We start from the raw sequence: 15007 nt of genomic DNA on the forward strand, positions 1-15007 counted from the left end.
GGGGTACTGAAGTTGCATGTTCAGCCATGAACTCATTGAATGGCGGTGCAGGCTAGAAGGGCCGAATGGCCTCCTCCTGCACATATTTTCTATGTTTCTATGTTAACACTCCCAGGGCAGGTACAGCACGGTGTTAGATACAGAGTAAAGCTCCCTCTGCACTGTCCCATCAAACACTCCCAGGGCAGGTACAGCACGGGGTTAGATACAGAGTAAAGCTCCCTCTACACTGTCCCATCAAACACTCCCAAGGCAGGTACAGCATGGGGTTAGATACAGAGTAAAGCTCCCTCTACACTGTCCCATCAAACACTCCCAGGGCAGGTACAACATGGGGTTAGATACAGAGTAAAGCTCCCTCGACACTGTCCCATCAAACACTCCCAGGGCAGGTACAGCATGCGGTTAGATACAGAGTAAAGCACCCCCTACACTATCCCATCAAACACCCCAGGGCAGGTACAGCACGGGTTAGATACAGAGTAAAGCTCCCTCTACACTGTCCCATCAAACACTGCCAGGGCAAGTACAACATGGGGTTAGATACAGAGTAAAGCTCCCTCTGCACTGTCCCATCAAACACTCCGAGGGCAGGTACAGCACGGGGTTAGATACAGAGTAAAGCTCCCTCTACCCTGTCCCATCAAACACTCCCAGGGAAGGGACAGCACGAGTTAGATACAGAGTAAAGCTCCCTCTACACTGTCCCATCAAACACTCCCAGGGCAGGTACAGCACGGAGTTAGATACTGAGTAAAGCTCCCTCTATACTGTCCCCATCAAACACTCCCAGGGCAGGTACAGTACGGGGTTAGATACAGAGTAAAGCTCCCTCTACACTGTCCCATTAAAGACTCTCAGGGCAGGTACAGCACGGGGTTAGATACAGAGTAAAGCTCCCTCTACACTGTCCCATCAAACACTCCCAGGGCAGGTACAGCACAGGGTTAGATACAGAGTAAAGCTCCCTCTACACTGTATTCACTGGAGTTCAGAAGAATGAGAGGGGACCTCATAGAAACGTTTAGAATTCTGACGGGGTTAGACAGGTTAGATGCAGGAAGAATGTTCCCAATGTTGGGGAAGTCCAGAACCAGGGGACACAGTCTAAGGATAAGGGGTAAGCCATTTAGGACCGAGATGAGGAGGAATTTCTTCACCCAGAGAGTGGTGAACCTGTGGAATTCTCTACCACAGAGAGTTGTGGAGGCCAATTCACTAAATATATTTAAGAAGGAGTTCGATGAAGTCCTTGCTACTAAGGGGATCAAGGGGTATGGTGAGAAAGCAGGAATGGGGTACTGAAGTTGCATGTTCAGCCATGAACTCATTGAATGGCGGTGCAGGCTAGAAGGACCGAATGGACTACTCCTGCACCTATTTTCTATGTTTCTATGTTAACACTCCCAGGGCAGGTACAGCACGGTGTTAGATACAGAGTAAAGCTCCCTCTACACTGTCCCATCAAACACTCCCAGGGCAGGTACAGCATGGGGTTAGGTACAGAGTAAAGCTCCCTCTACACTGTCCCATCAAACACCCCAGGTCAGGTACAGCACGGGTTAGATACAGAATAAAGCTCCCTCTACACTGTCCCATCAAACACTCCCAGGGCAGGTACAGCACGGGGTTAGATACAGAGTAAAGCTCCCTCTACACTGTCCCATCAAACACTCCCAGGGCAGGTACAGGGGGTTAGATACAGAGTAAAGCTCCCTCTGCACTGTCCCATCAAACACTCCCAGGGCAGGTACAGCACGGGGTTAGATACAGAGTAAAGCTCCCTCTACACTGTCCCATCAAACACTCCCAGGGAAGGTACAGCATGAGTTAGATACAGAGTAAAGCTCCCTCGACACTGTCCCATCAAACACTCCCAGGGCAGGTACAGCACGGAGTTAGATACTGAGTAAAGCTCCCTCTATACTGTCCCCATCAAACACTCCCAGGGCAGGTACAGCATGGGTTAGATACAGAGTAAAGCTCCCTCTACACTGTCCCATCAAACACTCTCAGGGCAGGTACAGCACGGGTTAGATACAGAGTAAAGCTCCCTCTACACTGTCCCATCAAACACTCCCAGGGCAGGTACAGCACGGGGTTAGATACAGAGTAAACCTCTCTCTACACTGTCCCATCAAACACTCCCAGGGCAGGTACAGCACGGAGTTAGATACTGAGTAAAGCTCCCTCTATACTGTCCCCATCAAACACTCCCAGGGCAGGTACAGCATGGGTTAGATACAGAGTAAAGCTCCCTCTACACTGTCCCATCAAACACTCTCAGGGCAGGTACAGCACGGGTTAGATACAGAGTAAAGCTCCCTCTACACTGTCCCATCAAACACTCCCAGGGCAGGTACAGCACGGGGTTAGATACAGAGTAAACCTCTCTCTACACTGTCCCATCAAACACTCCCAGGGCAGGTACAGCACGGGTTAGATACAGAGTAAAGCTCCCTCTACACTGTCCCATCAAACACTCCCAGGGCAGGTACAACATGGGGTTAGATACAGAGTAAAGCTCCCTCGACACTGTCCCATCAAACACTCCCAGGGCAGGTACAGCATGCGGTTAGATACAGAGTAAAGCACCCCCTACACTATCCCATCAAACACCCCAGGGCAGGTACAGCACGGGTTAGATACAGAGTAAAGCTCCCTGTACACTGTCCCATCAAACACTGCCAGGGCAAGTACAACATGGGGTTAGATACAGAGTAAAGCTCCCTCTACACTGTCCCATCAAACACTCCCAGGGAAGGTACAGCACGAGTTAGATACAGAGTAAAGCTCCCTCTACACTGTCCCATCAAACACTCCCAGGGCAGGTACAGCACGGAGTTAGATACTGAGTAAAGCTCCCTCTATACTGTCCCCATCAAACACTCCCAGGGCAGGTACAGCATGGGTTAGATACAGAGTAAAGCTCCCTCTACACTGTCCCATCAAACACTCTCAGGGCTGGTACAGCACGGGTTAGATACAGAGTAAAGCTCCCTCTACACTGTCCCATCAAACACTCCCAGGGCAGGTACAGCACGGGGTTAGATACAGAGTAAAGCTCCCTCTACACTGTCCCATTAAACACTCTCAGGGCAGGTACCGCACGGGGTTAGATACAGAGTAAAGCTCCCTCTACACTGTCCCATCAAACACTCCCAGGGCAGGTACAGCACAGGGTTAGAGACAGAGTAATGCTCCCTCTACACTGTATTCACTGGAGTTCAGAAGAATGAGAGGGGACCTCATAGAAACGTTTAGAATTCTGACGGGGTTAGACAGGTTAGATGCAGGAAGAATGTTCCCAATGTTGGGGAAGTCCAGAACCAGGGGACACAGTCTAAGGATAAGGGGTAAGCCATTTAGGACCGAGATGAGGAGGAATTTCTTCACCCAGAGAGTGGTGAACCTGTGGAATTCTCTACCACAGAGAGTTGTGGAGGCCAATTCACTAAATATATTTAAGAAGGAGTTCGATGAAGTCCTTGCTACTAAGGGGATCAAGGGGGTGGTGAGAAAGCAGGAATGGGGTACTGAAGTTGCATGTTCAGCCATGAACTCATTGAATGGCGGTGCAGGCTAGAAGGAACGAATGGCCTACTCCTGCACCTATTTTTTATGTTTCTATGTTAACACTCCCAGGGCAGGTACAGCACGGTGTTAGTTACAGAGTAAAGCTCCCTCTGCACTGTCCCATCAAACACTCCCAGGGCAGGTACAGCACGGGGTTAGATACAGAGTAAAGCTCCCGCTACACTGTCCCATCAAACACTCCCAGGGCAGGTACAGCATGGGGTTAGATACAGAGTAAAGCTCCCTCTACACTGTCCCTTCAAACACCCCAGGTCAGGTACAGCACGGGTTAGATACAGAATAAAGCTCCCTCTACACTGTCCCATCAAACACTCCCAGGGCAGGTACAGCACGGGGTTAGATACAGAGTAAAGCTCCCTCTACACTGTCCCATCAAACACTCCCAGGGCAGGTACAGGGGGTTAGATACAGAGTAAAGCTCCCTCTACACTGTTCCCATCAAACACTCCCAGGGCAGGTACAGCACGGTGTTAGATACAGAGTAAAGCTCCCTCTACACTGTCCCATCAAACACTCCCAGGGCAAGTACAACATGGGGTTAGATAAAGAGAAAAGCTCCCTATACACTGTCCCATCAAACACTCCCAGGGCAGGTACAGGGGGTTAGATACAGAGTAAAGCTCCTTCTACACTGTCCCATCAAATACTCCCAGGGCAGGTCCAGGGGGTTAGATACAGAGTAAAGCTCCCTCTGCACTGTCCCATCAAACACTCCCAGGGCAGGTACAGCACGGGGTTAGATACAGAGTAAAGCTCCCTCTACACTGTTCCATCAAACACTCCCAGGAAAGGTACAGCATGAGTTAGATACAGAGTAAAGCTCCCTCTACACTGTCCCATCAAACACTCCCAGGGCAGGTACAGCACGGAGTTAGATACTGAGTAAAGCTCTCTCTATACTGTCCCCATCAAACACTCCCAGGGCAGGTACAGCATGGGTTAGATACAGAGTAAAGCTCCCTCTACACTGTCCCATCAAACACTCTCAGGGCAGGTACAGCACGGGTTAGATACAGAGTAAAGCTCCCTCTACACTGTCCCATCAAACACTCCCAGGGCAGGTACAGCACGGGGTTAGATACAGAGCAAAGCTCCCTCTACACTGTCCCATCAAACACTCCCAGGGCAGGTACAGCACGGGTTAGATACAGAGTAAAGCTCCCTCTACACTGTCCCATCAAACACTCTCAGGGCAGGTACAGCACGGGGTTAGATACAGAGTAAAGCACCCTCTACACTGTCCCATCAAACACTCCCAGGGCAGGTACAGCACAGGGTTAGATACAGAGTAAAGCTCCCTCTACACTGTATTCACTGGAGTTCAGAAGAATGAGAGGGGACCTCATAGAAACGTTTAGAATTCTGACGGGGTTAGACAGGTTAGATGCAGGAAGAATGTTCCCAATGTTGGGGAAGTCCAGAACCAGGGGACACAGTCTAAGGATAAGGGGTAAGCCATTTAGGACCGAGATGAGGAGGAATTTCTTCACCCAGAGAGTGGTGAACCTGTGGAATTCTCTACCACAGAGAGTTGTGGAGGCCAATTCACTAAATATATTCAAGAAGGAGTTCGATGAAGTCCTTGCTACTAAGGGGATCAAGGGGTATGGTGAGAAAGCAGGAATGGGGTACTGAAGTTGCATGTTCAGCCATGAACTCATTGAATGGCGGTGCAGGCTAGAAGGACCGAATGGACTACTCCTGCACCTATTTTCTATGTTTCTATGTTTCTATGCTAACACTCCCAGGGCAGGTACAGCACGGTGTTAGATACAGAGTAAAGCTCCCTCTGCACTGTCCCATCAAACACTCCCAGGGCAGGTACAGCACGGGGTTAGATACAGAGTAAAGCTCCCTCTACACTGTCCCATCAAACACCCCAGGTCAGGTACAGCACGGGTTAGATACAGAGTAAAGCTCCCTCTACACTGTCCCATCAAACACTCCCAGGGCAGGTACAGCACGGGGTTAGATACAGAGTAAAGCTCCCTCTACACTGTCCCATCAAACACTCCCAGGGCAGGTACAGGGGGTTAGATACAGAGTAAAGCTCCCTCTACACTGTTCCCATCAAATACTCCCAGGGCAGGTACAGCACGGTGTTAGATACAGAGTAAAGCTCCCTCTACACTGTCCCATCAAACACTCCCAGGGCAGGTACAGCACGGGGTTAGATACAGAGTAAAGCTCCCTCTACACTGTCCCATCAAACACTCCCAGGGCAGGTACAGGGGGTTAGATACAGAGTAAAGCTCCCTCTACACTGTCCCATCAAACACTCCCAGGGCAGGTACAGCACGGGGTTAGATACAGAGTAAAGCTCCCTCTATACTGTCCCATCAAACACTCCCAGGGCAGGTACAGGGGGTTAGATACAGAGTAAAGCTCCCTCTACACTGTCCCATCAAACACTCCCAGGGCAGGTACAGCACGGGGTTAGATACAGAGTAAAGCTCCCTCTACACTGTCCCATCAAACACTCCCAGGGCAGGTACAGGGGGTTCGATACAGAGTAAAGCGCACTCTACACTGTCCCATCAAACACTCCCAGGGCAGGTACAGGGGGTTAGATACAGAGTAAAGCTCTCTCTATCCTGTCGCATCAAACACTCCCAGGGCAGGTACAAGGGGTTAGATGCAGAGTAAAGCTCCCTCTGCACTGTCCCATCAAACAATCCCAGGGCAGGTACAGCACGGGGTTAGATACAGAGTAAAGCTCCCTCTACACTGTCCCATCAAACACTCCCAGGGCAGGTACAGGGGGTTAGATACAGAGTAAAGCTCCCTCTACACTGTCCCATCAAACACTCCCAGGGCAGGTACAGGGGGTTAGATACAGAGAAAAGGTCCCTCTATACTGTCCCATCAAACACTCCCAGGGCAGGTACAGGGGGTTAGATACAGAGTAAAGCTCCCTCTGCACTGTCCCATCAAACAATCCCAGGGCAGGTACAGCACGGGGTTAGATACAGAGTAAAGCTCCCTCTACACTGTCCCATCAAACACTCCCAGGGCAGGTACAGGGGGTTAGATACAGAGTAAAGCTCCCTCTGCACTGTCCCATCAAACACTCCCAGGGCAGGTACAGGGTGTTAGATACAGAGTAAAGCTCCCTCTACACTGTCCCATCAAACACTCCCAGGGCAGGTACAGGGGGTTAGATACAGAGTAAAGCTCCCTCTGCACTGTCCCATCAAACACTCCCAGGGCAGGTACAGGGGGTTAGATACAGAGTAAAGCTCCCTCTACACTGTCCCATCAAACACTTCCAGGGCAGGTACAGCACGGGGTTAGATACAGAGTAAAGCTCCCTCTACACTGTCCCATCAAACACTGCCAGGGCAGGTACAGCACGGGGTTAGATACAGAGTAAAGCTCCCTCTACACTGTCCCATCAAACACTCCCTAGGCAGGTACAGCACGGGGTTAGATACAGAGTAAAGCTCCCTCTACACTGTCCCATCAAACACTCCCAGGGCAGGTACAGCACGGGGTTAGATACAGAGTAAAGCTCCCTCTACACTGTCCCATCAAACACACCCAGGGCAGGTACAGCACGGGGTTAGATACAGAGTAAAGCTCCCTCTACACTGTCCCATCAAACACTCACAGGGCAGGTACAGGGGGTTAGATACAGAGTAAAGCTCCCTCTACACTGTCCCATCAAACACTCCCAGGGCAGGTACAGCACGGGGTTAGATACAGAGTAAAGCTCCCTCTGCACTGTCCCATCAAACACTCCCAGGGCAGGTACAGCACGGGGTTAGATACAGAATAAAGCTCCCTCTACACTGTCCCATCAAACACTCCCAGGGCAGGTACAACACGGGGTTAGATACAGAGTAAAGCTCCCTCTACACTGTCCCATCAAACACTCCCAGGGCAGGTACAGCACGGGGTTAGATACTGAGTAAAGCTCCCTCTACACTGTCCCATCAAACACTCCCAGGGCAGGTACAGCACGGGGTTAGATACAGAGTAAAGCTCCCTCTACACTGTCCCATCAAACACTCCCAGGGCAGGTACAGCACGGGGTTAGATACAGAGTAAAGCTCCCTCTACACTGTCCCATCAAACACTCCCAGGGCAGGTACAGCACGGGGTTAGATACAGAGTAAAGCTCCCTCTGCACTATCCCATCAAACACTCCCAGGGCAGGTGCAGGGGGTTAGATACAGAGTAAAGCTCCCTCTACACTGTCCCATCAAACACTCCCAGGGCAGGTACAGGGGGTTCGATACAGAGTAAAGCTCCCTCTACACTGTCCCATCAAACACTCCTAGGGCAGGTACAGGGGGTTAGATACAGAGTAAAGCTCCCTCTACACTGTCCCATCAAACACTCTCAGGGAAGGAACAGGGGGTTAGATACAGAGTAAAGCTCCCTCTCCACTGTCCCATCAAACACTCCCAGGGCAGGTACAGGGGGTTAGATACAGAGTAAAGCTCCCTCTACACTGTCCCATCAAACACTCCCAGAGCAGGTACAGGGGGTTAGATACAGAGTAAAGCTCCCGCTACACTGTCCCATCAAACACTCCCAGGGCAGGTACAGGGGGTTAGATACAGAGTAAAGCTCCCTCTACACTGTCCCATCAAACACTCCCAGGGCAGGTACAGGGGGTTAGATACAGAGTAAAGCTCCCTCTACACTGTCCCATCAAACACTCCCAGGGCAGGTACAACACGGGGTTAGATACAGAGTAAAGCTCCCTCTACACTGTCCCATCAAACACTCCCATGGCAGGTACAGCACGGGGTTACATACTGAGTAAAGCTCCCTCTACACTGTCCCATCAAACACTCCCAGGGCAGGTACAGCACGGGGTTAGATACAGAGTAAAGCTCCCTCTACACTGTCCCATCAAACACTCCCAGGGCAGGTACAGGGGGTTAGATACAGAGTAAAGCTCCCTCTACACTGTCCCATCAAACACTCCCAGGGCAGGTACAGCACGGGGTTAGATACAGAGTAAAGCTCCCTCTACACTGTCCCATCAAACACTCCCAGGGCAGGTACAGGGGGTTAGATACAGAGTAAAGCTCCCTCTACACTGTCCCATCAAACACTCCCAGGGCAGGTACAGCACGGGGTTAGATACAGAGTAAAGCTCCCTCTGCACTATCCCATCAAACACTCCCAGGGCAGGTACAGGGGGTTAGATACAGAGTAAAGCTCCCTCTACACTGTCCCATCAAACACTCCCAGGGCAGGTACAGGGGGTTCGATACAGAGTAAAGCTCCCTCTACACTGTCCCATCAAACACTCCTCGGGCAGGTACAGGGGGTTAGATACAGAGTAAAGCTCCCTCTACACTGTCCCATCAAACACTCTCAGGGCAGGAACAGGGGGTTAGATACAGAGTAAAGCTCCCTCTCCACTGTCCCATCAAACACTCCCAGGGCAGGTACAGGGGGTTAGATACAGAGTAAAGCTCCCTCTACACTGTCCCATCAAACACTCCCAGGGCAGGTACAGGGGGTTAGATACAGAGTAAAGCTCCCTCTACACTGTCCCATCAAACACTCCCAGGGCAGGTACAGGGGGTTAGATACAGAGTAAAGCTCCCTCTACACTGTCCCATCAAACACTCCCAGGGCAGGTACAGGGGGTTAGATACAGAGTAAAGCTCCCTCTACACTGTCCCATCAAACACTCCCATGGCAGGTACAGCACGGGGTTACATACTGAGTAAAGCTCCCTCTACACTGTCCCATTAAACACTCCCAGGGCAGGTACAGCACGGGGTTAGATACAGAGTAAAGCTCCCTCTACACTGTCCCATCAAACACTCCCAGGGCAGGTACAGGGGGTTAGATACAGAGTAAAGCTCCCTCTACACTGTCCCATCAAACACTCCCAGGGCAGGTACAGCACGGGGTTAGATACAGAGTAAAGCTCCCTCTACACTGTCCCATCAAACACTCCCAGGGCAGGTACAGGGGGTTAGATACAGAGTAAAGCTCCCTCTACACTGTCCCATCAAACACTCCCAGGGCAGGTACAGCACGGGGTTAGATACAGAGTAAAGCTCCCTCTGCACTATCCCATCAAACACTCCCAGGGCAGGTACAGGGGGTTAGATACAGAGTAAAGCTCCCTCTACACTGTCCCATCAAACACTCCCAGGGCAGGTACAGGGGGTTCGATACAGAGTAAAGCTCCCTCTACACTGTCCCATCAAACACTCCTAGGGCAGGTACAGGGGGTTAGATACAGAGTAAAGCTCCCTCTACACTGTCCCATCAAACACTCTCAGGGCAGGAACAGGGGGTTAGATACAGAGTAAAGCTCCCTCTCCACTGTCCCATCAAACACTCCCAGGGCAGGTACAGGGGGTTAGATACAGAGTAAAGCTCCCTCTACACTGTCCCATCAAACACTCCCAGGGCAGGTACAGGGGGTTAGATACAGAGTAAAGCTCCCACTACACTGTCCCATCAAACACTCCCAGGGCAGGTACAGCACGGGGTTAGATACAGAGTAAAGCTCCCTCTACACTGTCCCATCAAACACTCCCAGGGCAGGTACAGGGGGTTAGATACAGAGTAAAGCTCCCTCTACACTGTCCCATCAAACACTCCCAGGGCAGGTACAACACGGGGTTAGATACAGAGTAAAGCTCCCTCTACACTGTCCCATCAAACAAAAACACTCCCAGGGCAGGTACAGCACGGGGTTAGATACTGAGTAAAGCTCCCTCTACACTGTCCCATCAAACACTCCCAGGGCAGGTACAGCACGGGGTTAGATACAGAGTAAAGCTCCCTCTACACTGTCCCATCAAACACTCCCAGGGCAGGTACAGGGGGTTAGATACAGAGTAAAGCTCCCTCTACACTGTCCCATCAAACACTCCCAGGGCAGGTACAGCACGGGGTTAGATACAGAGTAAAGCTCCCTCTGCACTATCCCATCAAACACTCCCAGGGCAGGTACAGGGGGTTAGATACAGAGTAAAGCTCCCTCTACACTGTCCCATCAAACACTCCCAGGGCAGGTACAGGGGGTTCGATACAGAGTAAAGCTCCCTCTACACTGTCCCATCAAACACTCCCAGGGCAGGTACAGGGGGTTAGATACAGAGTAAAGCTCCCTCTACACTGTCCCATCAAACACTCTCAGGGCAGGAACAGGGGGTTAGATACAGAGTAAAGCTCCCTCTCCACTGTCCCATCAAACACTCCCAGGGCAGGTACAGCACGGGGTTACATACTGAGTAAAGCTCCCTCTACACTGTCCCATCAAACACTCCCAGGGCAGGTACAGCACGGGGTTAGATACAGAGTAAAGCTCCCTCTACACTGTCCCATCAAACACTCCCAGGGCAGGTACAGGGGGTTAGATACAGAGTAAAGCTCCCTCTACACTGTCCCATCAAACACTCCCAGGGCAGGTACAGCACGGGGTTAGATACAGAGTAAAGCTCCCTCTACACTGTCCCATCAAACACTCCCAGGGCAGGTACAGGGGGTTAGATACAGAGTAAAGCTCCCTCTACACTGTCCCATCAAACACTCCCAGGGCAGGTACAGCACGGGGTTAGATACAGAGTAAAGCTCCCTCTGCACTATCCCATCAAACACTCCCAGGGCAGGTACAGGGGGTTAGATACAGAGTAAAGCTCCCTCTACACTGTCCCATCAAACACTCCCAGGGCAGGTACAGGGGGTTCGATACAGAGTAAAGCTCCCTCTACACTGTCCCATCAAACACTCCTAGGGCAGGTACAGGGGGTTAGATACAGAGTAAAGCTCCCTCTACACTGTCCCATCAAACACTCTCAGGGCAGGAACAGGGGGTTAGATACAGAGTAAAGCTCCCTCTCCACTGTCCCATCAAACACTCCCAGGGCAGGTACAGGGGGTTAGATACAGAGTAAAGCTCCCTCTACACTGTCCCATCAAACACTCCCAGGGCAGGTACAGGGGGTTAGATACAGAGTAAAGCTCCCTCTACACTGTCCCATCAAACACTCCCAGGGCAGGTACAGGGGGTTAGATACAGAGTAAAGCTCCCTCTACACTGTCCCATCAAACACTCCCAGGGCAGGTACAGGGGGTTAGATACAGAGTAAAGCTCCCTCTACACTGTCCCATCAAACACTCCCAGGGCAGGTACAACACGGGGTTAGATACAGAGTAAAGCTCCCTCTACACTGTCCCATCAAACAAAAACACTCCCAGGGCAGGTACAGCACGGGGTTAGATACTGAGTAAAGCTCCCTCTACACTGTCCCATCAAACACTCCCAGGGCAGGTACAGCACGGGGTTAGATACAGAGTAAAGCTCCCTCTACACTGTCCCATCAAACACTCCCAGGGCAGGTACAGGGGGTTAGATACAGAGTAAAGCTCCCTCTACACTGTCCCATCAAACACTCCCAGGGCAGGTACAGCACGGGGTTAGATACAGAGTAAAGCTCCCTCTGCACTATCCCATCAAACACTCCCAGGGCAGGTGCAGGGGGTTAGATACAGAGTAAAGCTCCCTCTACACTGTCCCATCAAACACTCCCAGGGCAGGTACAGGGGGTTCGATACGGAGTAAAGCTCCCTCTACACTGTCCCATCAAACACTCCTAGGGCAGGTACAGGGGGTTAGATACAGAGTAAAGCTCCCTCTACACTGTCCCATCAAACACTCTCAGGGCAGGAACAGGGGGTTAGATACAGAGTAAAGCTCCCTCTCCACTGTCCCATCAAACACTCCCAGGGCAGGTACAGCACGGGGTTACATACTGAGTAAAGCTCCCTCTACACTGTCCCATCAAACACTCCCAGGGCAGGTACAGCACGGGGTTAGATACAGAGTAAAGCTCCCTCTACACTGTCCCATCAAACACTCCCAGGGCAGGTACAGGGGGTTAGATACAGAGTAAAGCTCCCTCTACACTGTCCCATCAAACACTCCCAGGGCAGGTACAGCACGGGGTTAGATACAGAGTAAAGCTCCCTCTACACTGTCCCATCAAACACTCCCAGGGCAGGTACAGGGGGTTAGATACAGAGTAAAGCTCCCTCTACACTGTCCCATCAAACACTCCCAGGGCAGGTACAGCACGGGGTTAGATACAGAGTAAAGCTCCCTCTGCACTATCCCATCAAACACTCCCAGGGCAGGTACAGGGGGTTAGATACAGAGTAAAGCTCCCTCTACACTGTCCCATCAAACACTCCCAGGGCAGGTACAGGGGGTTCGATACAGAGTAAAGCTCCCTCTACACTGTCCCATCAAACACTCCTAGGGCAGGTACAGGGGGTTAGATACAGAGTAAAGCTCCCTCTACACTGTCCCATCAAACACTCTCAGGGCAGGAACAGGGGGTTAGATACAGAGTAAAGCTCCCTCTCCACTGTCCCATCAAACACTCCCAGGGCAGGTACAGGGGGTTAGATACAGAGTAAAGCTCCCTCTACACTGTCCCATCAAACACTCCCAGGGCAGGTACAGGGGGTTAGATACAGAGTAAAGCTCCCTCTACACTGTCCCATCAAACACTCCCAGGGCAGGTACAGGGGGTTAGATACAGAGTAAAGCTCCCTCTACACTGTCCCATCAAACACTCCCAGGGCAGGTACAGGGGGTTAGATACAGAGTAAAGCTCCCTCTACACTGTCCCATCAAACACTCCCAGGGCAGGTACAACACGGGGTTAGATACAGAGTAAAGCTCCCTCTACACTGTCCCATCAAACAAAAACACTCCCAGGGCAGGTACAGCACGGGGTTAGATACTGAGTAAAGCTCCCTCTACACTGTCCCATCAAACACTCCCAGGGCAGGTACAGCACGGGGTTAGATACAGAGTAAAGCTCCCTCTACACTGTCCCATCAAACACTCCCAGGGCAGGTACAGCACGGGGTTAGATACAGAGTAAAGCTCCCTCTGCACTATCCCATCAAACACTCCCAGGGCAGGTACAGGGGGTTAGATACAGAGTAAAGCTCCCTCTACACTGTCCCATCAAACACTCCCAGGGCAGGTACAGGGGGTTCGATACGGAGTAAAGCTCCCTCTACACTGTCCCATCAAACACTCCTAGGGCAGGTACAGGGGGTTAGATACAGAGTAAAGCTCCCTCTACACTGTCCCATCAAACACTCTCAGGGCAGGAACAGGGGGTTAGATACAGAGTAAAGCTCCCTCTCCACTGTCCCATCAAACACTCCCAGGGCAGGTACAGGGGGTTAGATACAGAGTAAAGCTCCCTCTACACTGTCCCATCAAACACTCCCAGGGCAGGTACAGGGGGTTAGATACAGAGTAAAGCTCCCTCTACACTGTCCCATCAAACACTCCCAGGGCAGGTACAGGGGGTTAGATACAGAGTAAAGCTCCCTCTACACTGTCCCATCAAACACTCCCAGGGCAGGTACAGGGGGTTAGATACAGAGTAAAGCTCCCTCTACACTGTCCCATCAAACACTCCCAGCGCAGCACACTTGCAGCCAAATGGGAGCAGAGAGTTTGCTTCAAACCCAGGTCCTACATGCGATAGCAGTGCTGTGCCAAGTGAGGCGAGACTTTATTGAAGAACAATATCCAAGTTATGATCCATGCAGCCTGGTGGCCCACCCCCAGGTTCAGCATTCCTCACTGCTCCCCGAACATGTCCAGTCCTTATACAGGGGAGAGCCCTGGTTCAGTGGTAGCATTCTCGCTTGTTTCCAAATGTTTTTGGTTTGAGTTTCACTCCAGTAACTTGAGCCCATAATCCAGTTTACTCTCCAGTGCAGTACTGAGGGAGCGCCGCACTGTCGGAGGGGCAGTGCTGAGGGAGTGCCGCACTGTTGGAGGGGCAGTACTGAGGGAGCGCCGCACTGTCGGAGGGGCAGTACTGAGGGAGCGCCGCACTGTAGGAGGGGCAGTACTGAGGGAGCGCCGCACTGTCGGAGGGGCAGTGCTGAGGGAGCGCCGCACTGTCGGAGGGGCAGTACTGAGGGAGTGCCGCACTGTCGGAGGGGCAGTACTGAGGGAGCCCCGCACTGTCGGAGGGGCAGTACTGAGGGAGCGCCAGACTATCGGAGGGGCAGTACTGAGGGAGTGCCGCACTGTCGGAGGGGCGGTACTGAGGGAGCGCCACACTGTCGGAGGGGCAGTACTGAGGGAGCACCACACTGTCGGAGGGGCAGTACTGATGGAGTGCCGCACTGTCGGAGGGGCAGTACTGAGGGAGCGCCACACTGTCGGAGGGGCGGCACTGAGGGAGCGCCACAATGTCGGAGGGTCAGTGCTGAGGGAGCGCCGCACTGTCGGAGGGGCGGTACTGAGGGAGCGCCACACTGTCGGAGGGGCAGTACTGAGGGAGCGCCACACTGTCGGAAGAGCGGTACTGAGGGAGCGCCGCACTGTCGGAGGGGCGGTACTGAGGGAGCGCCACACTGTCGGAGGGGCAGTACTGAGGCA

Source organism: Pristiophorus japonicus, chromosome 21 (genome assembly GCF_044704955.1).
Source record: "Pristiophorus japonicus isolate sPriJap1 chromosome 21, sPriJap1.hap1, whole genome shotgun sequence".
Taxonomy (NCBI): Eukaryota; Metazoa; Chordata; class Chondrichthyes; family Pristiophoridae; genus Pristiophorus; species Pristiophorus japonicus.